At 41.1% G+C, this 17,993-nt stretch overlaps 1 protein-coding gene and 2 non-coding genes across 3 annotated transcripts in view; 1 reads left to right on the top strand and 2 right to left on the bottom strand.

The window, feature by feature from the left end:
• The window catches only part of RBFOX1 (RNA binding fox-1 homolog 1), a 2,602,982-nt gene that overhangs the window by 737,533 nt on the left and 1,847,456 nt on the right, over positions 1–17,993 (bottom strand).
• Positions 2,504–2,609, top strand: LOC118146541 (U6 spliceosomal RNA). Its single transcript, XR_004732397.2, has one exon. It is a non-coding gene; the product is annotated as a U6 spliceosomal RNA (small nuclear RNA).
• LOC118146478 (U6 spliceosomal RNA) lies at positions 12,793–12,899 on the bottom strand. Its single transcript, XR_004732340.2, has one exon. It is a non-coding gene; the product is annotated as a U6 spliceosomal RNA (small nuclear RNA).

The raw sequence follows: 17,993 nt of genomic DNA, 5'->3' as shown, positions 1-17,993 counted from the left end.
ACAGAAACTTTGTTTTGAAAAAAAATTTTTTTAAACGACATTACCCATGCCCTCTAGGCAAAAATATTTAACAGCACACCTGTATTTGAACAAGGTAGGGTTTATTTCCTGTTGCAAGGGAGAACATATGCTATGAAGAACCACAGAGGACGTCAGTAAGTTGTCAGGGACAACTTCTTAGAGGATTTGTCTTTGTGTTACGTGACCCTGAGTAGGGTTCCAAGAAGTGGGGCTTTTCTCTGAATTCGATGCTGTTAGAAAGTGGAGCTATTATGTCACTGGTTATCTTCCCAACTCTTTGTTGTTGTTTTTTGCGATGGAATTTCGCTCTTGTTACCCAGCCTGGAATGCAATTGGGCGATCTCGGCTCACCGCAACCTCCGCCTCCTGGGTTCAGGCAATTCTCCTGCCTCACTCAGCCTCCTAAGTAGCTGGAATTACAGGCACGCACCACCATGCCCAGCTAATTTTTTGTATTTTTAGTAGAGACGGGGTTTCACCATGTTGACCAGGATGGTCTCGATCTCTTGACCTCATGACCCACCCGCCTCAGCCTCCCAAAGTGCTGGGATTACAGGCGTGAGCAACCACGCCTGGCATCTTCCCAACTCTTACCCAGAAGAAGGAAAGAATTTAGTGAAGCGAAAGCTGTAGTTGGTTAGGAAGCAGCCGTCACTCTCATGAACCAGAAGAGGAAGATGACCTGGTCATTCTGTGATTTTGGGCAAGGTCATCTAGTGGTCTTGTCTTGTCCTGACCCACCACAGTCCTGAGATAACCTTGTCTGATGCTGACATTCTATGAAATTGTTGTGTTCAACGGGACAACATCAAACTCTATCTGTGAGTGTCAGCCGGCTCTGACCAACACCAAGCTGTTACTGATAGGAAAGCAGCTCCTGGAAGATCCTATTTTTCGAGATAAAAAATATAAAATACTTACCCTAGTGCCAACCTTGATTTACTTGCCATTCCTGGGTTCCTTCTCCCCATTCCTGTCAATCACCTTTCTAGACATCACCCAGAAACTTTTCTCATTTTGTCCTTCAACAAGAAACACTAACAGTAGTGGGATGTTTCCTTGCCATCCCTCTATTCTATGGGTCAACTTAGTCTTCCTCCCCGTAAGCAAGCAAGAACACAGTCTCACGCAAAGGGAGGAAGATGACTGGAATGCAAGCAAAGAATCTTTAGATTCTCTTGAAAGGTCAGGGGAAGGCCATTAGCACACATCTTTTCCTACTGTATGTCCTACACACAACAAATGTGAGGATATGTGTTCGTTTTGTTTTGTTTTGAGATGGAATCTTACTCGTCACCCGGGGGGAGTGCAATGACACAATCTCAGCTGCCTGCAACTTCTGCCTCCTGGGTTCAAGCAATGCTCCTGCCTCAGCCTCCCAAGGAGGTAGGATTACAGGGGCCCATCACCATGTCCTGCTAACTTTCTGTATTTTTAGTAGAGATGGGGTTTTGCCATGTTGGCCAGGCTGGTCTCAAACTCCTGACCTCAAGTGATCCACCCACATTGGCCTCACAAACTGCTGGGATTATAGGCATGAGCCACTGTGCCTAGTCTGTTTGTTCAAGGATTCAACCTGTTCTGTCCCAACAGGTTCCAACAACCAGCCCAGCGCTTGTAGAGACACGTGGATTAGGTTATATTAATCTGGTGCAGCCAACCCTTGGTTTCTCACAGCTACCTCACCTTTCTTTAATACCCGCTTGCCATACGTCTTTCTGGTTATAACCTGGCTTTTGCATATTTTCCCTATGTAGAAACAATGTGGCTAGGCATGGTGGGTCAAGCCTCTAATCCCAGCACTCTGGGAAGCCAAGGCGGGTGGATCACGAGGTCAGGAGATGGAGACCACCCTGGCCAACATGGTGAAACCCCGTCTCTACTAAAAAGATTAAAAAATTAGCCGGGCATGGTGACACATGCCTGTAATCCCAGCTACTTAGGAGGCTGAGGTAGGGAAATTGCTTGAACCCGGGTGGCAGAGGTTACAGTGAGCCGAGATCATGCCACTGTACTCCAGCCTGGGCGACAGAGCAAGACTCTGTCTCAAAAAAAAGAATGCTCAGACAGTGGGATACAAGTTTTGAGCTTTTCAGGAAAACGGCTCTAAACACCATTAAATAGAGATTCATTATATTAATAAATCTTGGATTCAGAGCTAGGATGTGTCTATGACAAAGATATCTCTCTCTCAGAGTGCTGGTATACCAAGTCACTGACCCTCCAATCCTGCGTGGAATCCAGGCTATGGTGACTTTGTCAGAGCCAAATATTGAGCAGCTGGGGTCTGTGTGAGTAAATAAAGGAGGGGGACAAAGGATCTGATCCCAAAGTGTCTTCCTTTCTATCCTGATGTTGAGGCATTTAATAACACACCAATACAACCTTAGGTATCCGAATTGAGTTGATTTAATCTAATTAATGTATAGTTTTATGCATAAGATTCAAAAACATGTTCTATTAAGCACAAAACTGATTTCTAGTGCTCACACTGGCAGCGCAGACACTGAAATCAGAATGATACAGAAAAGCTGTCAAGGCACCTGTGCAAAGATGGCAAGCAAACTCATGAGGTGTTACATTTTTCTATTTCACCCTCCCCCACTGCCCAGATGGGGAACACTGGGAGAACAGGTGTTTTTCAAGGGAAAGCAGATAAATTTATTGATACCTCTTCTAATGATCATTTCACTGATCCGGTGATAGCCAATTGACCAAATAACCAATTCTCTGAAAATCATGAGTGCTTGCAATTTACCAGTAGAATCTGGACAAGGAACTGTCCTTTAGTCTCATCTCAAGACGTTCTATTAATAAAAGCAGGCTTGATATGCACACCATGTTTTTTTCTTCTACAACATACTAATTTAATCATATTCTTGGTATTTAATAATTATAGCAGCAAGGGAACTTTCCCATATTACTTTGATGCTGTATGTATCAACCTTTGAGTCTATAGCCAATAAAACTTTCCTTGAAGTCTTTAGTTACTCTCTGCAGGTATTGTAATACCTGGCTTCAACCCCAGGTTGTATTTTATTCTTAAAGTGTGTAAATACAGATTCCTGAGAGCAGGATTTCACAGGGGTTCAGAAACCCCCCTTTATTATCGATCTTGGCTCACTGCAACCTCCATCTCACTGCAAGAGATTCTCCTGCCTTAGCCTCCCAAGCTAAGTTGAGACCACAGGTGTGTGCCACCATGCCCGGCTAATTTTTGTATTTTCAGTGAAGATGGGGTGTCATGATGTTGGCCAAAATGATCTCGATCTCTTGACCTCATGATCTGTCTGCCTTGACCTCCCAAAGTGCTGGAATTAAACATGTGAGCCACCAGGCCCTACCCAGAAGCTCATTTTAAAACGATTTGTCTAGCATCTTTCATTCTTCTTTAAACCTATTTCATGCAGTGCTCCTGCAAAACGATTCTGTGTAAAGCATGACCTGATTGTATTACCTTTCTTTAGGAAACGAAACACAATGGGGTGGGGAGGGCAGGGGAAGATGATCAAGATCCACTTACAGTTTGCAGAAAATAACTGTAACAAAAGTTTGACCTCATCTACCTTCCGATATTCTCCACATTTTCTAACTCCCTAACTTTCCGGCCAGTGTTATTCTAACGTCTAGCCGTATCTTAACATGCTGAGTACATTAGGATATTGACAGGAAGTCCTATTAGCCTAATTTCCCTTTATGATACAGCATCTACCACAACACATTCCTCAGACAAAGCCGACATTCAGGAAATGTATTTTAAGCCACCCACTGCTATTGAAAATACTTTAAATGATCTTTGAAAATCTCATTCTTGTTGGGAAAATAGAAAACCTTCATATTAGACAGGGCAATTACACAGAGCATGTGTAAACACACATGCTCACACACATGCACACAGACAAAATCGCTTTAGAGGATAAAAGGAAATATATTGGCTCACATGCTTGCAAAGTTCCAAAGCAGGTCGATTAACCATGCACCACTGTATCCAGGACCTCAAGAGACAGCATCAAGATTTTTTTCTTTCCAAATTTCTTAGATCGTGTGTCTGTAAATTGACAGGTGGATGGCCACCATAATTCTACACTCACCTAAGAAGACCAACAATCCATGAGAAACAAATAATTTCTCCATACAGTCCAAGAGCAAAGTCCCACAGAAACCTATCAACAGTCTACCTGATCATGTACCCATCTCCAAAGCAACCACGCCCAGGGACACTGGTCACTCTAAATGCCACGAGTTTACTGATGTGCTCGGTCTATGCACACGAACAGACTCCAGAAGAACAAAAGAGAACTGCTCTCCTATTGTGGGGACCCATGCTTACTACGGGGACTCCCCGCTTACTAAGGAAAGGTGAGACAAGTGGGGAATAGAGTTAAAATGGTAATAATATACACAAAATCTAACTGAGCTGCCTCCTGGTTCTGAAAAGCTTCTATAGAGCAATAATAGAGGCTAGGCATGGTGGTTTATGCCTTTAATCCCAGAACTTTGGGAGGCTGAGATGGGTGGATGACTTGAGGTCAGGAGTTTGAGACCAGCCTGGCCAACATGGTGAAACCCCATCGCTATTAAAAGTACAAAAACTAGCCAGGCATGGTGGAACATTCCTGCAATCCCAGCTACTTGGGAGGCTTAGGTAGGAGCATCCCTTGAACCCAGGAGGCAGAGGTTGCGGTGAGCCAAGAACATGGCACAGCACTCCAGCCTGGGTGACAGAGCGAGATTCCATCTCGAAATATATATATAGAGAGAGTCAGGGCCAGGGTGGGAAATACATAAATTGACCAGGAACACCTTATCATCTCACAAAGGAAGGAAGCTCTCTGCCTGGACAAGGAGACAACAGAGAGAGGTTCCCACTGCTCAATGATCGAGCTTCAGAATGGACATTAAGAATGATGATTAGTCACCTTTGGAATATGCAAGCAAACTAACTGAAACTAATTTGAAAACTGGAAAAACAAAACAAAGGAAGATGCATATACCTTATTTTTCTCATATGAACTATATCTTGGAGTAAACAAAGAATTAGTAAAAGATTTCTCTGTAGAAGTATTCTACCTAATAAATGAAAAAGGAGTGATGGTCATGATTGTTAGTGATTGGTAAAAATCTCCAAAAAGGACATCAAGAAAGAAAGGCACTATGTGCTTCTTAATGAAAGTACACAAGAACATTTATTACATGCTTTTGCCAAATACAAAACTGAACAAAAATCTCATCACACTTGTGCTTTAACCACCAGTTGACAGAAAATATAAAGAAGAGAAAATTCAATTAGTAAATCCAGGCCGTGTAGAGACTCTTCAATAAAAATGACCCAGTGTCCTCAACAGATTGCAAACAGTGAGTTGGAGGTGGCACAAATATAATAAAATGAACTTCAGATATGTATTCACTAATTGTAACTTCTGACGTATCAATCAGGTTTCAACTTCTAATAAATAAGAAAACTTAAAAAATGTGTAAGATGTGGAAGCATTCCCTTTGAAATCTGGCACTAGACAAGGATGCCCTCTCTCACCACTCCTATTCAATATAGTACCGGAAGTCCTAGCCGGAGCAATCAGGCAAGAAAAAGAAATAAAGGGTATTCAATTAGAAAAGGAGGAAATCAAATTGTCTCTATTTGCAGACGACATGATAGTATACCTAGAAGACCCCATCATCTCAGCCCAAAATCTCCTGAAACTGATAAGCAACTTCAGCAAAATCTCAGGATACAAAATCAATGTGCAAAAATCACAAGCATTCCTACATACCAATGACAGACTTAAAGAGAGCCAAATCAAGAATGAACTGCCATTCACAATGGCTACAAAGAGAATAAAATACCTAGGAATACAACTAACAAGGAACGTAAAGGACCTCTTCAAGGAGAGCTACAAACCACTGCTCAACTAAATAAGAGAGGACACAAACAGATGGAGAAACATTCCATGTTCATGGTTAGGAAGAATCAATATCGTGAAAATGGCCATACTGCCCAAAGTAATTTAGAGATTCAATGCTATCCCTATCAAGCTACTAAGGACCTTCTTCACAAAACTGGAAACCACCACCTTAAACTTCATATGGAACCAAAAGAGAGCCCGCATAGCCAAGTCAATTCTAAGCAAAAAGAACAAAGCAGGAGGCACCACACTACTGGATTTCAAACTATACTATAAGGCTACAGTAATCAAAACAGCATGGTACTGGTACCAAAACAGAGATATAGACCAATGGAACAAAACAGAGGCCTCGGAGGCAACCAAACATATCTACAACCATCCGATCTTTGACAAACCTGACAAAAACAAGCAATGAGGAAATGATTCCCTGTTTAATAAATGGTGTTGAAAAAACTAGCTAGCCATGTGCAGAAAGCAGAAACTGCACCCCTTTCTGACACCTTACAGTAAAATTAACTCCAGATGGATTAAAGACTTAAACATAAGACCTAACACCATAAAAACCCTAGAAGAAAATCTAGGCAAAACCATTCAGGACATAGGAGTAGGCAAGGACTTCATGACCAAAACACCAACAGCATTGGCAACAAAAGCCAAAATAGACAAATGGGACCTAATCAAACTCCACAGCTTCTGCACGGCAAAACAAACAGTCATTAGAGTGAATCGGCAACCAACAGAATGGGAAAAAATTTTTGTAGTTTACCCATCTGACAAAGGGCTGATATCCAGAATTTACAAAGAACTAAAACAGATTTACAAGAAAAACAAGCCCATTCAAAAGTGGGCACAGGATATGAACAGACACTTTACAAAAGAAGACATACATGAGGCCAAAAACATATGAAAAAATGCTCATCATCACTGGTCATTAGAGAAATGTAAATCAAAACTACATTGATATCTCAATGTAGATATCAACCATCTCATGCCAGTTAGAATGGCGATCATTAAAAAATCTGGAGACAACAGATGCTGGAGAGGATGTGGAGAAATAGGAACACTTTTACACTGTTGGTGGGAGTGTAAATTAGTTCAACCATTGTGGAAGACAGTGTGGCGATTCCCCAAGGACCTAGAAATAGAAATTCCATTTGACCCAGCAATCCCATTACTGGGTATATATCCAAAGGGTTATAAATCATTCTACTATAAGGACACATGCACAGGAATGTTCACTGCAGCACTGTTTACAATAGCAAAGACCTGGAACCAACCCAAATGCCTATTGATGATAGACTGGAAAGGGAAAATGTGGCACATATACACCATGGAATATTATGCAGCCATCAAAAACGATGAGTTCGTGTTCTTTGTAAGGACATGGATGAACCTTGAGACCATCATTCTCAGCAAACTGACACAAGAACAGAAAATGAAATACCGCATGTTCTCACTCATAGGCAGGTGCTGAACAATGAGAACACATAGACACAGGGAGGGGAGCACCACACACTGGGGTCTGTTGGGGGAAATAGGGGAGGGACAGCTGCGGATGGAGAGTTGGGGAGAGAGAGCATGGGGAGAAATGTCAGATATAGGTGAAGGGGAGAAAGGTAGCAAATCACACTGCCAAGTGTGTACCTATGCAACTGTCTTGCATGTTCTTCACATGTACCCCAAAACCTAAAATGCAATAAGAAATGTGTAAGATGATCAGGTAGACTAGAATACTGACAGAATGCTTGGTTATATTGAGAGATCAGTGCTAATTTCAAGCCATAATAATGCCAATACCAATACGTTTTTCCTTTGAGAATCCTTCTATAATTTTAAGTACTGAAACATTTAAAAATAATGAGATGTTTGAACACTTAAAGAATCACTGCTTTTTTGAGGCGGGGGGATGGGGAGTCACTCTGTTGCCCAGGCTGGGGTGCAATGGCACAATCTTAGCTAACTGCAACCGCCACCTGATGGGTTCAAGCAATTCTCCTGCCTCAGCTTCCCAAGTAGCTGAAATTACAAGTGTCTGTTACCACACCGGGCTAATTTTTGTATTTTTTAATAAAGACAGGGGTTCAACATGTTGGCCAACCTGGTCTCGAACTCCTGACCTCAAATGATCTGCCCACCTCACCCTCCCAAAGTGCTGCGATTACAGGTGTGAGGCACCATGTCTAGCCCCTTGCTAATTTTAAAGGCATAATAATATTAATGATAAGACAGTTCTTTTCAAAAGAATTCTCATTTTTCTAATATACATACTGATATGTTTAATAAGAATAGTGTATTTTGGATTTGCTTCAAAATACTGATGGGGAAGAGAGAGGAAGATTGAAGCGCAAAAGCAACAAGTTTGGCCACATTTTGGCAGCTGTTGAAACTTGGAGCAGGGCATATGACGAGGAGCAGTATACTGTAATTTCTAATTTTGTGTATGTTTGAAAATTTTTCATAATCAAACCAGTTTAAAACCACTACTAAAAAAAAAAAAAAAAACAGTATGCTCCAGACTGGGTGACAGAGCAAGACTCCATCTCAAATAAAAAATAAAAGTAAATAAATAAATAAATAAATAAATAAAAATTCAGAATGAAATTAAGTATCACCAAATCACTCTGCCCCACCAATGGTTCTGGAGTAAACATGTAGCTCCTGGCCAGGCACACTGACTCACGCCTGTAATCCCAGCACTTCTGAAAGCCAAGGCAGGTGAATCACTTGAGCCAGGAGTTACAGACCAGCCTGATCAACACAGTGAGACCTACTCTCTAAAAAAGTTAATAAATAAAATAAATTTAAAAGGCTGGGCATGGTGACTGTAATCCCAGCACTTTGGGAGACTGAGGTGAGTGGATCACCTGAGGTCAGGAGTTCAAGACCAGCCTGACCAGCATGGTGAAACCCCATCTCTACTAAAAATACAAAAATTAGCCAGGTGTGGTGGCAGGCGCCTGTAATCCCAGCTGCTCAGGATGCTGAGGCCAGAGAATTGCTTGAACTTGGGAGGCAGAGGTTGCAGCAAGCCAAGATGGTGCCACTGCACTCTAGCCTAGGAGACAGAGACTCAGACTCAAAAATAAATAAATAAGTCAATTAATTAATTAAGAAAAGAAGAAACATAATTCCATTATTAGCGGGTATCTTGTAAAATGCTTAGGAGGAACTTTAGACTGGAGGCTGTAATAAAATACCCCTCCTACTCTTTCAAAAAATGCTGGTATGTTAAGTTTTCTGTACAAGACAACCTATAGCCATCATCAAACATCCTTCATTCCTGGAATAGTCTGAGAGAAAAAAAAACACAAAATGTGAAACGGAATTGCAATTATGAGACACAAAACAGCAACAGGAGCTGTTAATCACAACGATATAACTGAATTAAAAACCTCTTTTGGTTCTTCAAGATGACCAGCTGTTCTCACCTGGAACTTTCTGTCTCTTGCTCCTGGTAGGGCCAATGCATGGCCAAGAGCTGTGACATCATCTGATGCCTTGTCTAACACAATTACCCACATCCCCAACCCATTCTGTATCTCACGGGCTTCATTTTTCCCCCTTCGGATTAGTTTTCACCATATGTACTATCTTCCTGTCTCTTGGTTTCATGTGTAAACACTTGAACCCAATGGCAGAAACTAGTGAGCGTCATTCACCCTTCAGTATCCTCTCTCAGGCCAGTTTCTACATCCCCATAGCCTTTAGGAATATGTGGCAACAAATATTTGAACATATAAATGCTTCAAAGTCAGATCACTACTAATCCACCAAATGAATTGATTTGGATGCCTTGGTTTCACACTAAGTGAAGAAATAGATCATTATATACTAATTATGCTACTGTAGATAAACATAATGTACATTTATATTTATATTTATTTCTTCTAAATCTCGGCATCTCCTACCTTGATTTTTTTAGTTTTTATTTAATTAATTAATTTATTTTTTGAGACGAGGTTTCGCTCTTGATACCTAGGCTGGAGTGCAATGGCGAGATCTCGGCTCACTGCAACTTCCGCCTCCTGGGTTCAGGCAATTCTCCTGCCTCAGCCTCCTGAGTAGCTGGGATTACAGGCACGCGCCACCATGCCCAGCTAATTTTTTGTATCTTTAGTAGAGACGGGGTTTCACCATGTTGACCAGGATGGTCTTGATCTCTTGACCTCGTGATCCACCCGCCTCGGCCTCCCAAAGTGCTGGGATTACAGGCTTGAGCCACCACGCCCAGCCCTCCTACCTTGATTTTTAACAAAAGAACAGCACTTATCTTCAATTTCAGATTCTTTTTCTTTATTTTGTTAGGACTGGTAAGCAGTTTAGTTGAAACTATTAAGAAATATAATACTAAAATAGACATGAGAATTGTTTTTACCTTTTCTAAGAGCTTGCATGAAGTACACAACCTACAAACAATTAAATCAATGTTCTGATAACTCTCTCCTGCTATTATTAGAAGACAAGTTATTTGCCCTTAGAGAGCAAGAAACCCTACCTCAGAGAAACAGGGATTTGAGTGGTTTGTAGTTGTTAGAACAACAAAGTTAGCATTCAATTAAGTTCCATTACAAGATTTATGCTAATCATTAACCAAAAGTTGTCTTCTGTTCAGTTTCAGGAAATTGAACAATACCCTGACGGAGAGAAAGACCCTTTAAAAATTAAGCAATAATTATGGTATGTTTGCAAACTGCAGCCTATCTTTTGTAGCTTAAATTTCTTGGCGGTGCAATTTGCATACACATTAAACTCTGTGGGAAATTGGAAAGCAATTCAGAATTCAACAATTAAAAGATACAAATTAAAATTGTTAACATTAACTTAAAGTTTATTGCTGGTGCAATGCTCTTGGATATAAATGAACTCTGATCAAGCAGCCATTTCTCTCTTGGAAGTTCAACATATTTTCAACTTAGGTTGACAACTGCACCTTTAAGACATTAGTTTTGCTGATACCACTTCCTACTGATAAATATGCAAATTTAACAAATATACACATGGATTCATAGCAGATCTTTTTATATTAGAAGGAGAAGTTGAGTCTAATCACTCTGGTCTTAGAAAGGACTTACCATCTCTTAAACACCTTAAAATTATTTGGTGGAAATGGTAAGGTAATTCTCTGTTTAATCTCAGCCAAGAGAAATGACAACTATTGAAAATTCTCACTTTGGCGGCAAAACACAGTCAACATAACAAAAGGTACTTTCTGCTTTCATGATTTTTCATCGTCTGCAAGACACTTATAAACATGTACATATAAATATAAATATATATACACACACATGTATGTATAAAGCTGATGAGGAAATCTGCAATGCTGCCTAGAAGTTTTCTTGATAATATATTAAAAACTCTCTAGTCTGATTTCCTGGATGCAGAGCTCAGTTCCATCAGCTCCTAGCTCTGTGACTACACATGTGTTATTCTTTAAGCCTCTGAGTCTAATAATAATGACACAAATCAACTCATAGAACGGCTATGAAAAGCGCGTGAGGAAAAAATTACATCCCTGTATCGGACATAAAGAAAAGTGCTCAAGAACTACAAAGCATTATTTGTGTCAAGTACTGCATTACCGATTCAGTCCCAGTCCTGCCACTCACTAGCTATGTGACCCAAACTAATTAGCTTCTTCCAGCCTCATTGTCCCCATTGGCAAAATGAGAATACAGTGCCTACAGCATGAAGTCACTGGGCTAGTAGATGAGTTAAATTGTTTTTCTTTCCTTTTTTTTCTACTCATTTATTTATCAATCTTTTTCTTTCTTTTTGAGTTAAATATTTGTAAAGCACTTACAATAATAATTAGAATGTATGCAAGCCCTGCTTATGTATTTTCAAGTAATAAACATGCATGTCTACATAGAAGGATGAATATAGGTATCTGGACATATACACATGCACACATATATATGTTTATATGTATACATACACTTACATGCACGAAACCAGAGAACGGCAGAAAAAGACTGTCCAAGTATAAAATTTAAAAATCCTAGTATGGGCCGGGCACGGTGGCTCACACCTATAATCCCAGCACTTTGGGAGGCCGAGGTAGGTGGATCATGAGGTCAAGAGATCGAGACCATCCTGGTCAACATGGTGAAACCCTGTCTCTACTCAAAATACAAAAATTAGCTGGGCATGGTGGCGCGTGCCTGTAGTCCCAGCTACTCGGGAGGCTGAGGCAGGAGAATTGCCTGAACCCAGAAGGCGGAGGTTGCAGTGAGCCGAGATAGTACCATTGCACTCCAGTCTGGGTAACAACAGCGAAACTCCGTCACACACACACAAAAAAAATCCTAGTATGATTTCAGTGTTATTCTAGAGATATTCAATATCACCGTATTCATATGCATTTAAAAGCAAATTATATCAAGCTTTCTTATATTTAGAATGCCTAGGAAATCAGAGAAATGATTTATTGGGAACTGCCATGTTATTTTAGATGACCAAGTTTCAGAGAATCGGGATACAATCAAATGTTCCTGACATGAAAACTAATGGAATATACTTGGATCACTGATGATCCTTCCAGATGCCCCAGGGCCATCAACATGGGGCCCAATTATCAAGGTAAGTGAAGAAGTTTAGATTTGTATGCTATATATACTTCCAGTGGGAAAAGGTGATTAGGGACTAGAAAGTTTCTGACTCACAGGAACTAGGTTATTTTCTCCTATATATGTTTTCTAATAATTCTGTGGTTCTTACGTAGGAGAATGGAGAGAATCAAATACTCACTGAGTTATACAACCTGAAGCAATTTCAAGTGTCAGTACCTCTAGCTTTCACCTCAAAGCCTTTCTCCCCACCCCCGCTACAAATAAGACTTTTTATTTGCCATTACTATAAGGCTGAACTTAAAAACATGGAATGCTTCACGAATTTGTGTATCATCCTTGCTCAGGGGCCATGCTAGTCTTCTCTGTATCATTCCAATTTTGGTTTATGTGCTGCCAAGGCGAGTACTTTTTTTTTTTTTTTTTTTGAGATGGAGTCTCACTCTATGGCCCAGGCTGGAGTGCAGTGGTCCAATCTCGGCTCACTGCAACCTCTATGCTCCCAGGCTCAAGCGATTCTCATGCCTCAGACTCCTGAGTATCTAGGATTACAAGTGTGCACACCACCACATCCGGATAACGTGTGTATTTTTAGTAGAGACAGGGTTTCATCATGTTGCCCATACTGGTCTTAAACTCCTGACCTCAGGTGATCCACCCACCTTGGTCTTTCAAAGTGCTGGGATTACAGGCAGGAGCCACCGTACCCATCCTCAAAGCCTTTCTGTTCTATCACCACCAGCATGATTATTAGCTTGGGAATTTTAAAACACCCTATAGGTCTATAACATGTCACAATAATAAAATGAAAAATACAACCCCAGCCAGTTGACCACATACAAAACAGCATCACCACTTCCAACATACACACAGACAGACAGACACACACACACACACACACACACACACACACACACACTCAGAGCTACTTTCAGATCATGGTCATTTTATAATCAATATAGGTCTCACCAATGCAAATCGTATGCTCTAATTAATTGATCACATGACATCCAATCCCCATTATGTAAAGTCACACTGTAGGAGATATGTCCATAACAAGAGAATTGAGATATTAGCCTAAACTACAGGTGTCAGATAACAGACTACGGTTGCTCTGAATTTTTTATTTTCCACTTAACCCCAGAGTTTTAGTCACAATAATTAGCCAGCATATACATGGCACATACATATCCATATACACACATATGCAAACACATTTTTAAATACAAGAGCCAATACACACACACACACACACACACACACACACACACACACACGATGCAAGAATCGCATGCCCAATTAGGGATATGTTCTGATAGAAATATCCAAGTTAATTTGGAATTTTGTTTTGATAACATCTTACCCTGCGTCTACCATCAAAAGTGGATTTTTATTAGTCTCTGAAAGCAAATGGCTTCCATGCAATTTGGTTGGTAACATATATAAATGTTTCAAGCATAACAAAATAACGTATTTCAGAAAAAACTGAGGAATATGATAGCTTTAGGACTTTCGGAATGAAACCAGGATCCTTTCGGGTGGAGAGGCATAAAAGAGATTAAGTGGACGGCACTTTCTTTGAATTATTGATGTAATCAGAACACTAGCAGATACACAGCATCATTCTTCCCGGTGCTGGACCCAACATGAAATTTTAGCTGGGTTTTGGCTTCTTTTGCTTCCATTAAAAAGTGCAAGAAAACCGGTCACTTGTTGTTTACCTAAAAAAGATGAAGTTTCTTAACAGTTCTTAGCATGGCATTAAAAGGAGATAGCTGGGGGTGGTTGTCACAATTGTGAGCCTGAAGGACATGCACTATTCATGTGTTAAGTTCAACTCCGTGTGTTTTCAACACCTGGAACTTTAAGATCATTAGACTCCAGACACTTACATCTAACCCCGCATTTAAGATGGAGATGGCTTCATTAGGTTGGAATGCAGAATTCTATTAGATAAAATTGTGCTCTCCGTAGCTTAACCTTAGAGTGCTAATGCAGTCTTTTCCTCCTCCTAATTCTGCAGACTGGAAAGGAGCTTCCTGTGGCTCCCCAATCCTGCCAATACCCCAAGCCCAATTCCCAGACTCCCCTCATCACGGGCAGATATCATTTCAACAGATGTCAGCAACCGCTACAGTGCATTTAGGGCTATTGGTTAAATTCCCGCGGGGAAGGTGGATTGGAGAAATTCAGCCAGTAATTAAACCACATACTTCTTCTAAAGCCGCCTCTACCCCTCTTCCCTGCATAATCTCTCTGCCTTGCATCAAATCATTTAGGCACTTATTGGCTACAATCAATACAATATGAGATACATTAATTTTGTCCCTGAGAGACTTTCGGGGAAGAGGTGGTATTGCTTCACAAGCATTTTGGAGTGTTCAAGCAAGCATACTATCAAACGTAGCAGTACAGTTTCCATGCTCTAGGCTGGCAGATTGATGGTCTCCCCTGCCCCATGCCCACGGAGCTGGGCTGCTGCCAAACGTACGCAAATTAGATTGGAGCAAGAAACATTAAATATATTACCTAACGCACACAAATGCTAAATAGTGCAAATCACGGTGAAGAAGGGGCCCAGCTGAGTGGAATTTTAACAATTAAACTCAAGTCTCTCCATATGTTTCTGCACTACTCATGCCTTGCTATGCAGAACAAAATTACAAAGGGGAAAAGACCTTTCACCAGCTTTCCTGATCACAGATTCGGTTTCTTCAACGCCAAAGGATGGCTTCCCCCACCCCTCCTCCCCATTCTGGCTGATCCCTCAGGCTGCACTGCGTTTGGAATATGCTCTACAAATCCTGAACACAAGCCAATAAATTCATTATGGAAAAGCGCTAAATGAATATTCGCCCTATTCATTAGTTTCTAATACTACTGACATTTATTATTATTTTTTGAGGTCCTGATTCTCAGAAGGCTCATTTGAACAACAAACCTGACTCCCATGAAGGTGTGTGTAGGGTCCTCTCTACAGTAGCAACAGGTCACAGCATAGCCATCAATACCATTCAGCCTCAAATGATTTTATTGGACAAGTGGGGCAAAGAAAAGAAAGTCAGTGATACCCTTCAGTCTATCTATGGATCCTACAGAGAACCAAAGATGAATGCAGTGGACTAACAAAAGAAATTAGGGAGTAACTGTGAGGACCAGGCTCCCGCTGTGAAATTAAAATCTATAAGAAATTCAAACAAAAACCATTCCCAGTGTCAGCCTCCCGGCTTCATATGTAAAGCAAAGAAGTAAGTAGCAAGAAGGATTCTGCATTTTACAATGAAATCCATTAAAGTTTCTCATTAGCCGGGTGCAGTGGCTGACGCCTGTAATCCCAGCACTTTGGGAGGCTGAGGCAGGAGGCTCATGAGGTCAGGATTTCAAGACCAGTCTGACCAATATGGTGAAACACTGTTTCTACTAAAAATACAAAGAAAAAAAGTTAGCTGGCCATGGTGGCACAGGCTTGTAGTCCCACCTACTCAGGAGGCTGAGACATGAGAATCGCCTGAACCCGGAAAGCAGAGGTTGCAGCGAGCTGAGACTGCGTCACTGCACTCCAGCCTGGGTGACAGAGTGAGCCTCTGTCTTAAAAAAATAAAAATAATAATTTATCATTAATGATACCCTGCTTGGGCAATCGACACTGAATATAATGATATATCACATATCGTTTCTTTTCTTTTGGAAAGGAAAGGAATCAGGCTTTCTGGGCAATGGCCATTAGTCTGGTCATGATACACAATGAATTCTAGATACAAGTGACCTTGGGCAGATCATGGGACCTCTTGGACTTATGCCATCTTTTCTGTAAAATCATTAGCTGGTTTCTGAAGCCCTCTGTGGCTCTAACAGAATATGGTCCAAGTTACGAAACTTTTATCCCTAGCTTCCTTCTTAGCTAGTCTTTAAGTCCTTTACGTACATAGGAATCACTTCAGGGTTTTGTTTCAAATGCAGTTTCCTTTAACACCACAGAGAAATACCACAGCTACGGAGGAACCCAAGCCGACCTATGTAGGGATGAACAAGATACGTAAGAAACTCCTAGGCTATATGCAGTGGTTCACAACTGTAATCCCAGCACTTTGGGAGGTCGAGGCAGGGAGGATCACCTGAAGTTAGGAGTTTGAGACTAGCATAGCCAACATGGTCAAGCCTTGTCTCTACTAAAAGCAAAAAAAATTAGCTGGGCACGGGGGTAAGGCACCCATAATCCCAGCTACTTGGGAGGCTGAGAATTGCTTGAAGCCAGGAGGTGGAGGTTGCAGTGAGCCAAGGTCGTGCCACTGCACTCCAGCCTGAGCGATGAGCGAGACTCCATTTCAAAAAAAAATTAGCTGGGAGGGACGGTACGCACATGTAATCCCAGCTATTTGGGAGGCTGAGGCTGAGGCAGAGGTTGCAGTAAGCTGAGATAGCACCACTGCACTCTGGCCTCGGTGACAGAACAAGGCTTGGTCTCAAAAACAATAAATAAACAAATAGAAAAAATAAAACAGGTAACGCTCATTTAAACAATATATTTAACCCAACATGTTATCATAACAGGCAATCGACTTTCTAAAAAGTCTCAATGAGCTATTTAACACACTTTCATGTACTAGGTCTTTGAAATCCAGCCTATGTATTACACTTGCTCAATAGTCATAAGTAAGCAATAGCTACCACAGGGGATAGTGAGATTATAGAACATTTTCATCATCACAGGAAACTCCACTAGACTGCACTGGGCTATAGGGCTTTGGTGAGAGGAGAAAGTCCTGCCTAGAAGAAATCAGCAGGAAAATGCAAATTTGTTTCCCAAAATTTAGGGGGAGATTTACTATGAGGACGCCATTAAATCTGTGGGGTGCTTCTCTTTGAAACGTGTTTTGTTATGTATTCCAATGTTCTTACTGCTCTGTGGATCCACATTGACTCTTGGCTTTACCCTTTACTGGCTGTGTGATTTCGGGTAAAGAAAGAATGGTCTTTCCATATCTAATTTTTTCACCAGGAACATAACCCTGATGAAGACTGAACGAGATTCCTAAATTATTATTCAGTCTTATTGAGAATTTTATTTCTAGAATAAGACTATGCAAGGACAGACCGCCTAGCTGGCACTTAGTGAACGCAGGTTTCCTTTGGGTGTCTTTCTAGCCATCATCAACATTTCAGTTCTGACCTGAACAGGGATAAAATGTGGCTGCTTTGAGATGCCCTCCCAATGAAGCCGCATTTCCACATCTCTTCTGTCATGGCACAGACCAGTCATCCCAACAGCCGTAGAAGGTTTGTTCTCATGCTCCTCCCCTCTGCTAGATGCAGGAGGCACTCAACAGGTGAATAAACTATGGTCATGTATTTGGATGAGTTTCTACTGCCAAGTTCACATTTCTAGATTGTCAGCTGGAGGTCAGTGCAGCCCTCATGAGCTGTATTTCAGCGAAATGGAAATTCCTTCTATGAACAAGACTGTAGGTATGTCTGTGCACCTGTGCCCACCTATGCTTATGTG

This window comes from Callithrix jacchus, chromosome 12 (genome assembly GCF_049354715.1).
Source record: "Callithrix jacchus isolate 240 chromosome 12, calJac240_pri, whole genome shotgun sequence".
NCBI classification, from domain to species: domain Eukaryota; kingdom Metazoa; phylum Chordata; class Mammalia; order Primates; family Cebidae; genus Callithrix; species Callithrix jacchus.
The sequence above is the reverse complement of the archived record's forward strand: the minus strand, read 5'-3'. Positions and strand labels throughout refer to the sequence as shown.